Source organism: Pleurodeles waltl, chromosome 3_1 (genome assembly GCF_031143425.1).
Source record: "Pleurodeles waltl isolate 20211129_DDA chromosome 3_1, aPleWal1.hap1.20221129, whole genome shotgun sequence".
Taxonomy (NCBI): domain Eukaryota; kingdom Metazoa; phylum Chordata; class Amphibia; order Caudata; family Salamandridae; genus Pleurodeles; species Pleurodeles waltl.
The window spans coordinates 804,651,005-804,669,444 of record NC_090440.1 but is presented as its reverse complement, the minus strand read 5'-3'; positions in this window follow the sequence as shown (position 1 = coordinate 804,669,444).

Sequence of the window (18,440 nt, the reverse complement as noted above, 5' to 3'; positions counted from 1 at the left end):
CCAGCAAACTCCCCTCAAGGGGGCTGTCTTCCTCTTTATCCTCTTCTCTAGGTATGTGCTACTAAAGTGCATGTCTACGCTTTCTATATCTCAACCACTGTGGTGCTGGCATCTCATATTCCTTCTGTAGATATTCAAACAGTACTATGCCATTCGTGTCAGAGACATCCGTCAATGTGGAAAGGCCAATGGGGTCCCATCCTTGAGAACACCCTGGGATGGATACTATTTGTAGCTTAGGACCTTCCCACAATGGTGTTGTAGGGGTCAACCATTTGTCCCACTTCATTTCTCTATGTAATTTGCACCAAGTATCTGTTACCTTCCTTGTTGCTGGTCCCACCTGTGGCTCAACTGTCCCCCTATATAGTGCATGCAGGTACCTCTTGTCTTCCAATCACCTCCTATCCAGACGGAATCCCAGGTCATCCATTCTGAGTAGGCCCAATCATTAACCACTCCAACTTGTTCCACCTCCTAGTACTTCAGTATGTTCAGAAGTGTATTACCACCCTCATATTTGTTATGCGGGAGGATATTTATTGCAGTAACAACAGCCTTCTGACCAGTTCATCCACTCTGGTGAAGAAAACATCTGGGATCATGTGCAGACAATTTTGAAGAACATAGAGCAGCCGAGTTATTGCTATCATTTTAAACATGGCCGTCCGTTCCATAATGGACAACGACAGCGTGCGCCATTGTCACACATCCTTCTCCAGTCTCTGGACCATGGGCAGCAGATTGGACCATGGACAGCAGATGGACAGCCGTAGTCCTAGTGATCGAGATCCCCAAGTATTTGAATTTCCAAAACTTCACACTCAGGAAGAGGCAATGTCCTTCCCTGTTCCCAGTCGCCGCCCGGAGCCAGAGTATTTATCTAAGATCCTTCAGATGTCTCCCAATTGCGCCAGCAATTGCTACAGCTGTGTCAAGTACAGTAAGATTTCATCTGCATATACAGAAATACGCTTCTCCCAGCCTGTACCACCTAGTCATCCCATACCTGGGTCTCTAAGGGCACCCATGCCTCCAGCACCTCTATTGCCAGTGCGAATAACATCGGCGATAGCAGGCACCACAGTGTGCTTCCCTTCTTCACCGGAAATACCTGGGATACCCAGCCATTAAGCTGTCCCCTAGCTCTGGGATGTGTGTTTTGAGTCCATACACCATTTTAGCTAAAATTCCAAACAAGTAGGTGTAGGAAAGTACCATCTTGCCTGGCATGTTACCCCCATATTTCACTGTATATATGTTGTTTTAGTGTATGTGTCACTGGGATCCTGCCAGCCAGGGCCCCAGTGCTCATAAGTGTGCCCTGTATGTGTTCCCTTTGTGATGACTAACTGTCTCACTGAGGCTCTGCTAACCAGAACCTCAGTGGTTATGCTCTCTCTGCTTTCCAAATTGTCACTAACAGGCTAGTGACCAATTTCACCAATTCACATTGGCATACTGGAACACCCTTATAATTCCCTAGTATATGGTACTGAGGTACCCAGGGTATTGGGGTTCCAGGAGATCCCTATGGGCTGCAGCATTTCTTTTGCCACCCATAGGGAGCTCGGACAATTCTTACACAGGCCTGCCAGTGCAGCCTGAGTGAAATAACATCCACGTTATTTCACAGCCATTTACCACTGCATTAAGTAACTTATAAGTCACCTATATGTCTAACCTTCACCTGGTGAAGGTTGGGTGCAAAGTTACTTAGTATGTGGGCACCCTGGCACTAGCCAAGGTGCCCCCCCATTGTTCAGGGCAAATTCCCCTGACTTTGTGAGTGTGGGGACACCATTTCACGTGTGCACTATACATAGGTCACTACCTATGTATAGCGTCACAATGGTAACTCCGAACATGGCCATGTAACATGTCTAAGATCATGGAATTGTCACCCCAATGCCATTCTGGCATTGGGGAGACAATTCCATGATCCCCCGAGTCTCTAGCACAGACCCGGGTACTGCCAAACTGCCTTTCCCGGGGTTTCACTGCAGCTGCTGCTGCTGCTGCTGCTGTCAACCCCTCAGACAGGTTTCTGCCCTCCTGGGGTCCAGCCAGGGCTGGCCCAGGAAGGCAGAACAAAGGACTTCTTCAGAGAGAGGGTGTTACACCCTCTCCCTTTGGAAAAAGGTGTCAGGGCTGGGGAGGAGTAGCCTCCCCCAGCCTCTGGAAATGCTTTGATGGGCACAGATGGTGCCCATCTCTGCATAAGCCAGTCTACACCGGTTCAGTGATCCCCCAGCCCTGCTTTGGCGCGAAACTGGACAAAGGAAAGGGGAGTGACCACTCCCCTGACCTGCACCTCCCAGGGGAGGTGCCCAGAGCTCCTCCAGCGTGCCCCAGACCTCTGCCATCTTGGATTCAGAGGTGTGCTGGCACACTGGACTGCTCTGAGTGGCCAGGGCCAGCAGGTGACGTCAGAGACTCCTTCTGATAGGCTCTCACCTGTGTTAACTAGCCTATCCTCCTTCCTAAGTAGCCAAACCTCCTTTTCTGGCTATTTAGGGTCTCTGCTTTGGGGAATTCTTCAGATACCGAATGCAAGAGCTCATCAGAGTTCCTCTGCATCTCCCTCTTCACCTTCTGCCAAAGGATCAACCGCTGACTGCTCAGGACGCCTGCAAAACTGCAACAAAGTAGCAAAGACGACTACTGCAACCTTGTATCGCTTCATCCTGCTGGCTTTCTCGACTGTTTCCTGGTGGTGCATGCTCTGGGGGTAGCCTGCCTCCTTTCTGCACCAGGAGCTCTGAATAAATCTCCTGTGGGTCGACGGAATCTTCCCCCTGCAACCGCAGGCAACAAAAGACTGCATCACCGGTCCTCTGGGTCCCCTCTCAGCATGATGAGCATGGTCCCTGGAACTCAGCAACTCTGTCCAAGTGACTCCCACAGTCCAGTGACTCTTCAGTCCAAGTTTGGTGGAGGTAAGTCCTTGCCTCCCCACGCTAGACTGCATTGCTGGGTACCGCGTGATTTGCAGCTGCACCAGCTCCTGTGCACTCTTCCAGGATTTCCTTTGTGCACAGCCAAGCCTGGGTCCCTTACACTTTAACCTGCAGTGCACAACCTTCTGAGTTGTCCTCCGGCGTAGTGGGACTCCCTTTTCTGACTTCGGGTGGACTCCGGTTCACTCCTCTTCTAAGTGCCTGATCCGGTACTTCTGCGGGTGCTGTCTGCTTCTGTGAGGGCTCCCTGACTTGCTGTGCACCCCCTCTGTCTCCTCATCCAAGTGGCGACATCCTGGTCCCTCCTGGGCCACAGCAGCATCCAAAAACCGTAACCGCGACCCTTGCAGCTAGCAAGGCTTGTTTGCGGTCTTTCTGCATGGGAACACGTCTGCAAGCTTCTTCACGACGTGGGACATCCATCCTCCAAAGGGGAAGTTCCTAGTCCTCTTCGTTCTTGCAAAACACCAAGCTTCTTCCATCCGGTGGCAGCAACTTTGCACCCCCGCAGCTGGCATTTCCTGGGCATCTGCCCACTCTTGACACTGTCGCGACTCTTGGACTTGGTCCCCTTGTTTCACAGGTACTCAGGTCCGGAAATCCACTGTTGTTGCTTTGCTGGCGTTGGTTTTCCTTGCAGAATCCCCCTATCACGACTTCTGTGCTCTCTGGGGGTTGTAGGTGCACTTTACACCTACCTTACAGGGTCTTGGGGTGGGCTATTTTTCTAACTCACTGTTTTCTTACAGTCCCAGCGACCCTCTACAAGCTCACATAGGTTTGGGGTCCATTCGTGGTTTGCATTCCACTTTTGGTGTATATAGTTTGTGTTGCCCCTATACCTATGTGCTCCTATGGCAACCTATTGTAACTTTACACTGCTTGCATTAGTTCCTTTTGCTATTACTGCATATTTTTGGTATTGTGTACATATATCTTGTGTATATTTGGCATCCTCATACCGAGGGTACTCACTGAGATACTTTTGGCATATTGTCATAAAAATAAAGTACCCTTATTTTTAGTATATCTGTGTATTGTGTTTTCTTATGATATTGTGCATATGACACCAGTGGTATAGTAGGAGCTTTGCATGTCTCCTAGTTCAGCCTAAGCTGCTCTGCTATAGCTACCTTCTATCAGCCGAAGCTGCTAGAAACACCTCTTCTACACTAATAAGGGATAACTGGACCTGGTACAGAGTGTAAGTACCCCTTGGTACCCACTACAAGCCAGGCCAGCCTCCTACATTGGTGGCAGCGGTGGGATCATGGAATTGTCTCCCCAATGCCAGAATTGTGCAGTGGTGGGATAAGTACTTGTAACTACTTACCACTTTGTCATTTTGTACTTTTCATAAGATAATAATATACAAAACAAGTTCAGTGTATGTACACCTAACCAAAACGTTTTGCTTTTCTTCTCTTACACTATTTGCTAAGTGCTGAAAAGTAATTCAAAACTTTCTAAAAGTTTCAAAAAGTTGAAAAAGTTTTTTCTGTTCTTTAAAAAGTCCTGAAACTTTTTCTCTCTTTTATCTGTCTCTAAACCTTCTTCTATCATGTCTGGTGTAGGAACTTCTCTTAATTTTGTCAATACAACTTATGACCACCTTAACTTTAAGAGCCTAAGGAGTCTCTGCATTGATAGAGGTTTAGTGGTAGGAAAAAACCCTTCTAGAGAATTACTGTCTAACATGCTCATTGAGAATGATAAGGCCTTAGCTGTCAGTTCAATTGAGAAGTTAGGAGATAGCTCACACTTTGACTCAGGGGAGCCCCTTGAGAGGGTGGAACAGGGTTCACTTCCTAATCTGCCCCTTAGCAGACCCCCTAGCATTACTGGTAGTAATAGAAGCTCCCATCATAGTAGGGATGTTTTTGTTCCTGAAGGCCAAGTTGTTAGAGTGTCAACTGTTAGGGACAGGTCTCCCTCTGCTCATTCCAATCTTTCTTCTGTGTCAAAACATTCCCAACCCACCCACCCTGATGACAAAATGTTAGAAAGGGAACTCAATAAGTTGAGAGTGGAAGAGACCAGGCTGAAGCTTAAACAGCAACAGCTGGCTCTAGACAGGGAATCCCTAGACTTAGAGAAGGAGAGACAGAGGTTGGGGTTTGGACCCCATGGTGGCAGCAGCAGTATTCCTGATAGTAATCCTGTTAGAGAGCATGATTCCAGGAATCTGCACAAGATACTTCCCCCTTACAAGGAGGGGGATGACATTAACAAGTGGTTTGCTGCACTTGAGAGGGCCTGTATGGTACAGGGGGTCCCTCAAAGGCAGTGGGCTGCTATCCTATGGCTAGCTTTCAGTGGAAAGGGTAGGGATAGGCTCCTTACTGTTAGAGAAAGTGATACCAATAATTTTACAGTTTTGAAGAATGCACTCTTGGATGGATTTGGCTTAACCACTGAACAATACAGGATTAAGTTCAGAGAAACCGGAAAAGAGTCCTCTCAAGACTGGGTAGACTTTGTTGACTATTCAGTGAAGGCCTTGGAGGGGTGGTTACATGGCAGTAAAGTTTCTGACAATGAAAGCCTGTACAGTCTAATCCTGAGAGAGCATATGCTGAATAACTGTGTGTCTGATTTGTTACACCAATATCTAGTGGACTCAGATCTGACCTCTCCCCAAGAATTGGGAAAGAAGGCAGACAAATGGGTCAGAGCAAGAGTGAACAGAAAAGTTCATACAGGGGGTGACAAGGATGGCAAGAAGAAGGATGGTAAGTCTTCAGACAAGGGTGGGGAGAAATCTAAAAATGAGTCTTCATCAGGCCCACAAAAACACTCTGGTGGGGGTGGTAGGTCCAAATCCTCTTCTAATCAAGTAAAAAAACCATGGTGCTATTTTTGTAAAGTAAAAGGCCATTGGACAACTGATGCCAGTTGCCCAAAGAAAAGCACCAAGCCTCCCACTACCACAACCCCTACTGCAACCTCTAGTGCCCCTAGTAATAGCAGTGGTGGTGGGAGCAAACCTACTAATAGCCAATCCAAGGGAGTAGCTGGGCTCACTTTTGGTAATTTAGTTGGGGTTGGTCTTGTTAGGGAGACCACAGAGGCTGTGCTAGTCTCTGAAGGTGCCATTGATATGGCCACCTTGGTTGCTTGTCCCCTTAATATGGATAAGTACAAGCAACTTCCCCTAATCAATGGTGTTGAGGTTCAGGCCTACAGGGACACAGGTGCCAGTGTTACCATGGTAATAGAGAAATTGGTACACCCTGAACAACACATACTTGGTCACCAGTACCAAGTGACAGACGCTCATAACAACACTCTTAGCCACCCCATGGCTGTTGTGAATCTCAACTGGGGGGTGGGGGGATTACTGGTCCAAAGAAAGTTGCGGTTGCCTCAGATTTACCTGTAGACTGTCTACTAGGAAATGATTTAGAGACATCAGCTTGGGCAGAAGTGGAGTTGGAGGCTCATGCAGCAATGCTGGGCATTCCTGGGCATATTTTTGCTTTGACAAGGGCTCAGGCCAAAAATCAAAAAGGACAGGGTGACTTGGAACCTGGAACAATGGACCAAGTGCTCCCTAAAGCTAGGGTTAGTAAGGGTAAATCCCTACCCACTATCCCTCCCTCTACAGATGATTCAACTTCTGAGGAAGAAGAATTCCCCCCCTGTGCAGAACCGTCACCAGAGGAGCTGGCAGCAGACACTGCTGAGCTTTTGGGTGGAGGGGGGCCTGCAAGGGAGGAGCTGAGTGTGGCACAGCAATCCTGTCCCACATTAGAGGGTCTCAGACAGCAAGCTGTCAAACAGCAAAATGGGGATGTCAGTGACTCACATAGAGTTTACTGGGAGGACAACCTCTCGTACACAGAGGCAAGGGACCCAAAACCTGGAGCAGCCAGGAGATTGGTCATTCCCCCTGGCACATGACATTCCTTTGGCTGGACATTTGGGTCAGATTAAAACATGGGAAAGGCTTGTCCCCCTGTTTCACTGGCCTAGGATGTCAGAGGACACAAAAGACTTTTGTAAGTCCTGCGTGACCTGCCAAGCCAGTGGCAAGACTGGTGGCACACCAAAGGCTCCCCTTATTCCACTACCTGTGGTTGGGGTTCCCTTTGAAAGGGTAGGGGTTGACATAGTTGGCCCCCTTGACCCTCCTACTGCTTCAGGCAATAGGTTTACCTTGGTGGTAGTGGACCATGCCACAAGATATCCTGAAGCTATTCCTCTAAGGACCACTACAGCACCTGCAGTGGCAAAAGCCCTCCTGGGAATCTTTTCCAGGGTGGGTTTCCCAAAAGAGGTTGTATCAGACAGGGGTAGCAACTTTATGTCTGCATACTTGAAGGCCATGTGGAAGGAATGTGGTGTAACATACAAATTCACCACAGCTTATCATCCAAAAACAAATGGACTGGTAGAGAGGTTTAATAAAACTCTCAAAGGAATGATAATGGGACTCCCTGAAAAACTCAGGAGGAGATGGGATGTCCTGTTACCTTGCCTCCTTTTTGCTTACATGGAGGTACCCCAATAAGGAGTGGGCTTCAGCCCCCTTGAACTCCTATTTGGACACCCTGTAAGAGGTCCCCTAACACTTGTGAAGGAGGGTTAGGAACAACCTTTAAAAGCTCCCAAGCAAGACATAGTGGACTATGTACTCGGCCTAAGATCCAGAATGGCTGAGTACATGAAAAAGGCCAGTAAAAACCTTCAGGCCAGCCAAGAGCTCCAAAAGCAATGGCATGACCAGAAGGCAGTTCTGATTCAGTACCAACCAGGACAGAAGGTGTGGGTATTGGAGCCTGCGGCCCCAAGAGCACTCCAAGACAAATGGAGTGGACCCCACCTCATTGTTGAAAAGAAGGGAGAGGTCACCTACTTGGTTGACCTGGGCACTGCCAGGAGTCCCCTTAGGGTGCTCAATGTCAATCGCCTAAAACCCTACTATGACAGGGCTGATCTCACCCTGCTCATGGCAACAGATGAGGGACAGGAAGAAGAGAGTGGCCCTCTCCCTGATCTCTTCTCTTCCACAGAACAGGATGCTCTAGTGGAAGGTGTAGTTTTGGCAGACTGTCTTACTGCTGAGCAGAAAGACAACTGCATAAATCTCCTAGGTAAGTTTTCTGAACTCTTTTCAACTGTGCCAGGCACCACATTTTGGTGTGAGCACACAATAGATACTGGAGACAGCATGCCAGTCAAAAGTAAAATCTATAGGCAGCCTGACCATGTCAGGGACTGCATAAAACAAGAAGTTCAGAAAATGCTTGAACTAGGAGTGGTTGAACATTCTGAAAGCCCATGGGCCTCTCCTGTGGTGCTTGTACCAAAGCCACACTCCAAAGATGGAAAAAGGGAGATGAGGTTTTGTGTAGATTACAGAGGTCTCAACCAGGTAACAAAAACTGATGCTCACCCTATACCCAGGGCAGATGAGCTCATAGATACACTGGCATCTGCCAAGTATCTAAGCACCTTTGATTTGACTGCAGGGTATTGGCAGATCAAGTTATCAGAGGATGCTAAAGCAAAAACTGCATTTTCGACTATTGGAGGGCACTACCAATTCACAGTAATGCCCTTTGGTTTGAATAATGCACCTGCCACTTTTCAGAGGTTGGTGAATACAGTCCTGCAAGGGTTGGAGGCTTTTAGTGCAGCATATCTGGACGATATAGCTGTCTTTAGCTCCACCTGGGATGATCACCTGGTCCACCTGTGGAAAGTTTTGGAGGCCCTGCAGAAGGCAGGCCTCACTATCAAGGCTTCAAAGTGCCAGATAGGGCAGGGGAAAGTGGTTTATCTGGGACACCTGGTAGGTGGAGAACAGATTGCACCACTTCAGGGAAAAATCCAGACAATCATGGATTGGGTTCCCCTACAACTCAGACCCAGGTGAGAGCCTTCTTAGGCCTCTCTGGGTATTACAGGAGATTCATTAATAACTATGGCTCCATTGCAGCCCCACTTAATGATCTCACTTCCAAGAAGATGCCTAAAAAGGTATTGTGGACAGCTAGCTGTCAGAAAGCTTTTGAGGAGCTCAAACAGGCCATGTGCACTGCACCTGTCCTAAAAAGCCCATGTTACTCCAAGAAATGCATTGTTCAAACTGATGCATCTGAATTAGGGGTAGGGGCAGTCTTATCACAACTCAATTCTGAGGGCCAGGATCAACCTGTTACTTTTATCAGCAGGAGGTTGACCCCTAGAGAAAAGCGTTGGTCTGCCATAGAGAGGGAGGCCTTTGCTGTGGTCTGGGCACTGAAGAAGTTGAGGCCATACCTGTTTGGCACTCACTTCATTGTTCAGATAGACCACAAACCTCTGCTTTGGCTAAAACAAATGAAAGGTGAAAACCCTAAATTGTTGAGGTGGTCCATATCTCTACAGGGAATGGACTATACAGTGGAACATAGACCTGGGAGTACCCACTCCAATGCAGATGGACTATCCAGATATTTCCACTTAGACAATGAAGACTTATCAGGTCATGGCTAGTATTATTGTCCTTCGTTTGGGGGGGGTTGTGTAGGAAAGTACCATCTTGCCTGGCATGTTACCCCCATATTTCACTGTATATATGTTGTTTTAGTGTATGTGTCACTGGGACCCTGCCAGCCAGGGCCCCAGTGCTCATAAGTGTGCCCTGTATGTGTTCCCTGTGTGATGACGAACTGTCTCACTGAGGCTCTGCTAACCAGAACCTCAGTGGTTATGCTCTCTCTGCTTTCCAAATTGTCACTAACAGGCTAGTGACCAATTTCACCAATTCACATTGGCATACTGGAACACCCTTATAATTCCCTAGTATATGGTACTGAGGTACCCAGGGTATTGGGGTTCCAGGAGATCCCTATGGGCTGCAGCATTTCTTTTACAACCGATAGGGAGCTCTGACAATTCTTACACAGGCCTGCCAGTGCAGCCTGAGTGAAATAACGTCCACGTTATTTCACAGCCATTTACCACTGCACTTAAGCAACTTATAAGTCACCTATATGTCTAACCTTCACCTGGTGAAGGTTGGGTGCAAAGTTACTTAGTGTGTGGGCACCCTGGCACTAGCCAGGGTGCCCCCACATTGTTCAGGGCAAATTCCCCTGACTTTGTGAGTGCGAGGACACCATTTCACGCATGCACTATACATAGGTCACTACCTATGAATAGCGTCACAATGGTAACTCCGAACATGGCCATATAACATGTCTAAGATCATGGAATTGTCACCCCAATGCCATTCTGGCATTGGGGAGACAATTCCATGATCCCCCGAGTCTCTAGCACAGACCCGGGTACTGCCAAACTGCCTTTCCCCGGGGTTTCACTGCAGCTGCTGCTGCTGCCAACCCCTCAGACAGGTTTCTGCCCTCCTGGGGTCCAGCCAGGCCTGGCCCAGGAAGGCAGAACAAAGGACTTCCTCAGAGAGAGGGTGTTACACCCTCTCCCTTTGGAAAAAGGTGTCAGGGCTGGGGAGGAGTAGCCTCCCCCAGCCTCTGGAAATGCTTTGATGGGCACAGATGGTGCCCATCTCTGCATAAGCCAGTCTACATCGGTTCAGGGATCCCCCAGCTCTGCTCTGGCGCAAAACTGGACAAAGGAAAGGGGAGTGACCACTCCCCTGACCTGCACCTCTCAGGGGAGGTGCCCAGAGCTCCTCCAGCGTGCCCCAGATCTCTGCCATCTTGGATTCAGAGGTGTGCTGGCACGCTGGACTGCTCTGAGTGGCCAGGGCCAGCAGGTGACGTCAGAGACTCCTTCTGATAGGCTCTTACCTGTGTTACTAGCCTATCTTCCTTCCTAAGTAGCCAAACCTCCTTTTCTGGCTATTTAGGGTCTCTGCTTTGGGGAATTCTTCAGATACCGAATGCAAGAGCTCATCAGAGTTCCTCTGCATCTCCCTCTTCACCTTCTGCCAAAGGATCAACCGCTGACTGCTCAGGACGCCTGCAAAACTGCAACAAAGTAGCAAAGACGACTACTGCAACCTTGTATCGCTTCATCCTGCTGGCTTTCTCGATTGTTTCCTGATGGTGCATGCTCTGGGGGTAGCCTGCCTCCTTTCTGCACCAGGAGCTCTGAAGAAATCTCCAGTGGGTCGATGGAATCTTCCCCCTGCAACCGCAGGCAACAAAAGACTGCATCACCGGTCCTCTGGGTCCCCTCTCAGCATGACGAGCGTGGTCCCTGGAACTCAGCAACTCTGTCCAAGTGAGTCCCACAGTCCAGTGACTCTTCAGTCCAAGTCTGGTGGAGGTAAGTCCTTGCCTCCCCACGCTAGACTGCATTGCTGGGTACCATGTGATTTGCAGCGGCTCCGGCTCCTGTGCACTCTTCCAGGATTTCCTTCGTGCACAGCCAAGCCTGGGTCCCCAACACTCTAACCTGCAGTGCACAACCTTCTGAGTTGTCCTCCGGCGTCATGGGACTCCCTTTTCTGACTTCGGGTGGACTCCAGTTCACTCCTCTTCTAAGTGCCTGATCTGGTACTTCTGTGGGTGCTACCTGCTTCTGTGAGGGCTCCCTGACTTGCTGGGCGCCCCCTCTGTCTCCTCATCCAAGTGGCGACATCCTGGTCCCTCCTGGGCCACAGCAGCATCCAAAAACCCTAACCGCAACCCTTGCAGCTAGCAAGGCTTGTTTGCAGTCTTTCTGCATGGGAATACCTCTGCAAGCTTCTTCACGACGTGGGACATCCATCCTCCAAAGGGGAAGTTCCTAGTCCTCTTCGTTCTTGCAAAACACCAAGCTTCTTCCACCCAGTGGCAGCTCCTTTGCATCCTCAGCTGGCATTTCCTGGGCATCTGCCCACTCTCGACACTGTTGCGAATCTTGGACTTGGTCCCCTTGTTTCACAGGTATTCAGGTCCAGAAATCCACTGTTGTTGCTTTGCTGGTGTTGGTTTTCCTTGCAGAATCCCCCTATCACTACTTCTGTGCTCTCTGGGGGTTGTTTGTGCACTTTACACCTACCTTACAGGGTCTTGGGGTGGGCTATTTTTCTAACCCTCACTGTTTTCTTACAGTCCCAGTGACTCTCTACAAGCTCACATAGGTTTGGGGTCCATTCGTGGTTCGCATTCCACTTTTGAAGTATATGGTTTGTGTTGCCCCTATACCTCTGTGCTCATATTGCAATCTATTGTAACTTTACACTGCTTGCATTACTTCCTTTTGCTATTACTGCATATTTTTGGTATTGTGTACATATATCTTGTGTATATTTGGCATCCTCATACTGAGGGTACTCACTGAGATACTTTTGGCATATTGTCATAAAAATAAAGTACCCTCATTTTTAGTATATCTGTGTATTGTGTTTTCTTATGATATTGTGCATATGACACCAGTGGTATAGTAGGAGCTTTGCATGTCTCCTACTTCAGCCTAAGCTGCTCTGCTATAGCTACCTTCTATCAGCCTAAGCTGCTAGAAACACCTCTTCTACACTAATAAGGGATAACTGGACCTGGTACAGAGTGTAAGTACCCCTTGGTACCCACTACAAGCCAGGCCAGCCTCCTACAGTAGGGCCACCCCACTGAGTCAAATATCATAACACAATCATCCTTGGGTCTCTCAATCTTTTCACCTCTGTAATATTATTATGTAGTGTTAGAAATGGGGTCTTTGGTTGGTAGTCAGGTTACCCCCTGTCCAAGCAAGGACCCACACTCTAATCAGGGTAAGTCACACACAATCCAAATTATCCTGTGCCCACCTTCTGGTAGCTTGGCACTGAGCAGTCAGGCTTAACTTAGAAGGCAATGTGTAAAGTATTTGTGCAATAAATCATAGAATAACATGATATAACACCACAGAAATACACCACACAGTGTTTAGAAAAATATATAATATTCATCTGGATAAATGCAGGTCAAAACGATTAAAGATAAAGTAAGCAAATGTAGGGATATCACTGAAAGTGATATCAAGTGTCTTTAAAGATAAAGTTTTACTGTAAAAGCAATAAAAAGTGTCTTAAGTTCTCTTAGAAACAACAAGTGTCTCTTTCAGGGCAAAGTACCTGGTTTGCGTTGAAAAATCCTCACAAGGGACCGCAGAAGAGGAGATGCGTGGAAAACAGTGACTGTGCATTGGTTTCACCCCTTTCCACACAGACTTGCGTCATTATTTTTCACGCTGGGAAGACGTTGCATCCAGCACGCGGACTTGGATCCTCTTTGGGTTGCAGGATTTTCAGACGTCCCGGGGATGATGCCTCGAATCCTGGGCTTGCGGAACAAAGTCACAGGGGCTGCGTTGATTCCTGTAGGTGATGCATGGAATTTTCTTCCACATGGCAGGCGCTGCGTCGATTCCTCTCAAGAAGTCGGACGTCGTCGTTCTGAGTCAGCTTGCATCGATCCAGTAGGGCCGTGCATCGAAGTTCCGGTTGCGTCGCTGCCGCTGCTTCAATCTTCTGTCGTGAAGTCGGGCTGCATCGTTCCGGACTCAGCGTGAGGTGAAATTTTCACCGCAAGCAGGCTGTGCGTCATTCTTGGCAGGCGGTGCGTCACATTTTCGCCACACGGGGATTTCAGCTGCAGGAGAGAAGTCTTTTTGGTCCTGAGACTTCAGGGAACAGGAGGCAATCTCTATCCAAGCCCTTGGAGAGCACTTCTGCAGCAAAGCAAGAGAACAGCAAGACAGCAGAGCAACAGCAAGGCAGCAGTCCTCTTCAGAGAGCAGTCAGGTGAGTCCTTTAGGCAGCCAGGCAGTTCTTCTTGTCAGGGTGCAGGTTCTGGTTAAAATTTATTCTCCAAGAAGTGTCTGAGGTGGTAGGCCAGAGGCCCTGTTTTTATACCCAAATGTGCCTTTGAAGTGGGGGAGACTTCAAAGAGTGACTTAGAAGTGCACCAGGTCCCCTTTCAGTTCAATCCTGTCTGCAGGGTCCCGGCAGCGGGTGTGGCAGTCCTTTGTGTGAGAGCAGGCCCTCCACCCTCCCAGCCCAGGAAGACCCATTCAAAATGCAGATGTATGCAAGTGAGTCTGAGTATCCTGTATTTGGGGTGTGTCTGAGTGAATGCACAAGGAGCTGTCAACTAAACCCAGCCAGTCGGGGATTGTAAGGCATAGAAAGATTTAAGTGCAGAGAAATGCTCACTTTCTAAAAGTGGCATTTCTAAAATAGTAATATTATATCCAACTTCACCAGTCAGCAGGATGTTGTATTACCATTCTGGCAATACTAAATATGACCTTCCTACTCCTTTCAGATCAGCAGCTACCACTGAAACAATGTATGAAGGCAGCCCCAATGTTAGCCTATGAAGGGAGCAGGCCTCACAGCAGTGTAAAATCAAATATATGAGTTTTACACTACCAGGACATGTAAACTACACAGGTACATGTCCTGCCTTTTACCTACACAGCACCCTGCCCTATGGGTTACCTAGGGCACACCTGAGGGGTGACTTATATATAGAAAAAGGGGAGTTTTGGGCTTGGCAAGTACTATTAAGTGCCAAGTCGAATTGGCAGTGAAACTGCACACACAGACCTTGCAATGGCAGGCCTGAGACAAGGTTAAGGGGCTACTTACAACTGACTTACAATCAGTGCTGCAGGCCCACTAGTAGCTTTTAATCTAGAGGACCTGGGCACATATAGTGCACTCTACTAGGGACTTACAAGTAAATTGAATAGCCCAATTGGGTGTGATCCAATGTTACCATGTTTAAAGGGAGAGCGAATATGCACTTTAGCACTGGTTAGCAGTGGTAAAGTGTGCAGAGTCTAAAAAACAGCAAAAACAGTATCTCAAAAGTGGAGGGAGGCAGGCAAAAAGTTAGAGGTGACCACTCTAAGGCTGTCAGGTCTAACATGTGTACCCCCCAGCTGAAAGTGGGGAGAGCTACCCAACCTCCTGGGAGCGCTCATCGCTAAAGGGGAAGTATCTGGAGAGACCATCAATGTTGGCGTGGTCAATCCCCGGGCAATGCTCCACCGTAAAGTCCATCGCCTGTAGGGAAATTGACCACCTCAAGAGTTTAGGATTCTCACCCCTCATCTGCATGAGCCATCTGAGGGGCCTGTGGTCTGTTTGAACCCAGAAGTGAGTCCCAAACAGGTACGGTCTCAGCTTCTTCAGTGCCCAGACCACGGCAAATGCTTCTCTTTCAATAGCACTCCACCTCTGTTCCCGTGGTAATAGTCTTCTGCTAATAAAGACTATTGGTTGGTCTAGGCCCTCCCCATTTAGCTGTGCTGGGTCCGCCCCTATGCCATGCTCTGAAGCGTCTGTCAGCACAATAAATTCCTTGTAGTAGTCAGGAGCGTTGAGCACGGGGTCCGTGCACATGGCTTCCTTCAGGGAGTCAAAGGCTTTCTGATAAGCCTCTGTCCAATTCACCAACCTAGGTTGCTTTTTGGATGTGAGTTCTGTAAAGGGTGTCACCAGGGTTCCATAGCCCTTGACAAATCTGTGGTAATATCCAGTGAGCCCTAAGAAGGCTCTCACCTCATTTTGGGTTCTAGGTGGTTGCCAGGCCTTTGATAGTTTCACTCTTGGCCTGGAGGGGCTGCACCTTGCCACCACCTCCTAGGAGTCCCAGGTACACCACGGAACCCTGCCCAATCTGGCACTTACTGGCCTTGATGGTCAGGCCTGCCTGTTGCAGAGCCTGAAGCACCTCCTTGAGGTGGAGCAGGTGTTCCTCCCAGCTGTCACTGTAGACGGCAATGTCGTCTAGGTAGGCTGCGCAGAAGGCATCCTTGCCAGCTAGGACCCCGCTAAGCAACCGTTGAAAGGTAGCAGGGGCATTTTTCAACCACCCGGGGCATCACCCGGAATTTTTAATGGCCCTCAGGTGTGGAAAATGCCGATCTCTCTTTAGCCCCCTCAGTCAAGTCAATCTGCAAAGTACCCTGATGTGAGATCAAAAGTACTGAGGAATTTGGCTGCGCCTAGTCTGTCTACGAGCTCATCAGCTCGGGGGATGGGGGATGGGGTGAGCGTCAGACTGTGTGACTGAATTGAGACCCCGGTAGTCCATGCAGAACCGAAGTTCTGGCCTGGCACCGGGTGCAGCAGAAGGGGTACCAGTAGCACAGGGCTGGCCCAGGGACTAATAGACTTCTCAATAACCCCTAAAGCCAACATTTTGCAGACTTCCTCTTTGATGCTGGCCTTCATCTTGTCTGACAACGTGTACATTTTGTTCTTTACAGGGGGACTGTCTCCTGTGTCAATGTCATGGACACACAAGTGTTTGAGTCCAGGGGTGAGAGAAAACAGGGAGGAGTACTGTTCCAGTAACTGGTAGCAGCCCTCTCTCTTGTCTAGGGCTAGGGAGTCAGAGAGAATGACACCCTCCACTGACCTATCACCTTCCTTGGCAGTGAGGAGGTCGGGGAGAGGTTCACTCTCCTACTCCATACCCTCATCTGTCACCAGAAGCATGTTGACTTCAGTCCTCTCAAAGTGAGGCTTCAGTCGGTTGACATGGAGCACTCTTATGGGGTTCATAGGGGATTGGAGGTCCACTAGGCAAGCGGCCTCCCCTTTCCGCTCCTTTACTTCAAATGGGCCAGACCTGCGGTCCTGGAGAGCTCTAGGCTCTACTGGCTCCATTACACACACTTTGTCTCCAGGTTGACACTCTACCAGGGTGGCGTTCTGGTCATACCAGCGTTTCATTACCTCATGACTGGCCTCAAGGTTACTTTTGGCCGTTTTCCAGAAGCGGTGCATCTGGTTGCGGAGGGCCAGCATGTAGCTGACCACATGCTGAGGGGGTGCCTTTGGATTTTTCTCCAACCCCTCTTTGACAATGCTTAAGGGTCCCCTGACAGCGTACCCATAGAGAAGCTCAAAGGGACTGAACCCCACCCCCTTCCGGGGTACCTCTCTGTAAGGCAAGAGAAGGCATGGTAAGAGGATGTCCCACTTACGCCTCAGGGAGGCCTGTGATCATGTCTTTCAAGGTTTTGTTGAATCTCTCCACAAGACCATTAGATTGGGGGTGATAGGGTGTGGTGAATTTGTAGGTTACACCACACGCATCCCATGTATGCAGACATGAAGTTAGTGCCTCTGTCAAACACTATCTCCTTTGGGAATCCCACACGGGTAAATATCCCCATTAGAGTTCTGGTCACCACCGGTGCAGTTACGGTCCTCAGAAGGATTGCCTCTGGGTAACGGGTGGCATAGTCCACCAAAACCAGGATGAATCTGTCCAATGGACCAACAACATCGATGCCCACCCTTTCAAAGGGGGGCCAACAACAGTGAGTGGTATCAGGGGGAACTTGACCCTTTTTCCTGTTTTACCACTGGGCTGGCAGGTAGGACAGGACCTACAGAACGTATGTGAGTTTGTCCTCATTCGGGGCCAATAGAAGTGGGTGACAAGCCTGGCAAAGGTCTTTTCTTGCCCCAAATGTCCTGCCAGGGGAATGTCGTAAGCCAATCGCAGTAGGAAGGTCCGGTAACACTGGGGGACCACCAGCGCTCGTGCTGCCCCAATGGCCGGAACCTTAGGCTCACTGTAGAGGAGATCATTCTCCCAATATATGTGGTGATCGCCAGAGGCTTCACCTGCTGCCTGGACTGAGGCTTGCTTCCTCATGCCCTCTTGAGTGGGACATTCTTTCTGCCTTGCAGAGTTCCTCCCTGGTGGGCCCACCCTCAACTTGCGAGCCAGCAAGCTCAGGTAGTTCACCTAGGGTGGCAATGTCTTCCTCAGCTGGCTCGGCGGCCTCATCCTCAGGAACCCCGTCAACCACTGCGGGAACTTCTGGGACCGGTTTCCCGTGCCCCTTGCCCCTCCTCTTGGCAGAAGTCTGGGCCATTGTTCCAGGCTCCAGACGCCCTTGACTTCCCTCCCAGGCAGCCATGAACCGTGTGGTCATGCAAACCCACTCAGGCAATCCTAACATCTCCAAGCTCTACCTCCTTCCAGGTAGTGTGCTCAAGATCGTTGCCTAACAGACAATCTACAGGCATGGCATGACTCACAGCTACTTTTAGAGTACCAGAGACCCCCCCACTCAGAGGGAACCAGAGCTACTGGTAGGTGGCTCTCACGATTGTTGGCGACTATGACTTCGTGGAATGTATTTGGGAAGACCTGCTCTGCTGACACCAGCTGACCCTTGACAGTAGTCATGCTGGCTCCTGTGTCACGCAGAGCCTCCACCCTTTGCCCATTGATGGTGACCCACTGCCTATACTTGGAAGTATTGGCAGGCATGTGGGTTTTTGGCACCATCTCTGCATCCCCAGGGACACTAGGGTTACCTCTGTCTGCTTCCCAAAACTGTCTGGGACCAGCTCCTCCCTGAGCGCTACGCTAGCCAACCCAGGTGTCTGTTCTCCTTTGGGGGGCTGTGCCCTTCTTGGGACACTTGGAGTCACCCTCAGATTGCCCATACTTATTGCACTCTGCACATTGGGGTACAAAGCTCCCTGTCTTATGGTCAGTAAAACCTCTCCTTTTGGAATCAGACTAGGACTGGTTACCACTACTCCCTTGGGAACTATTTTGGGGC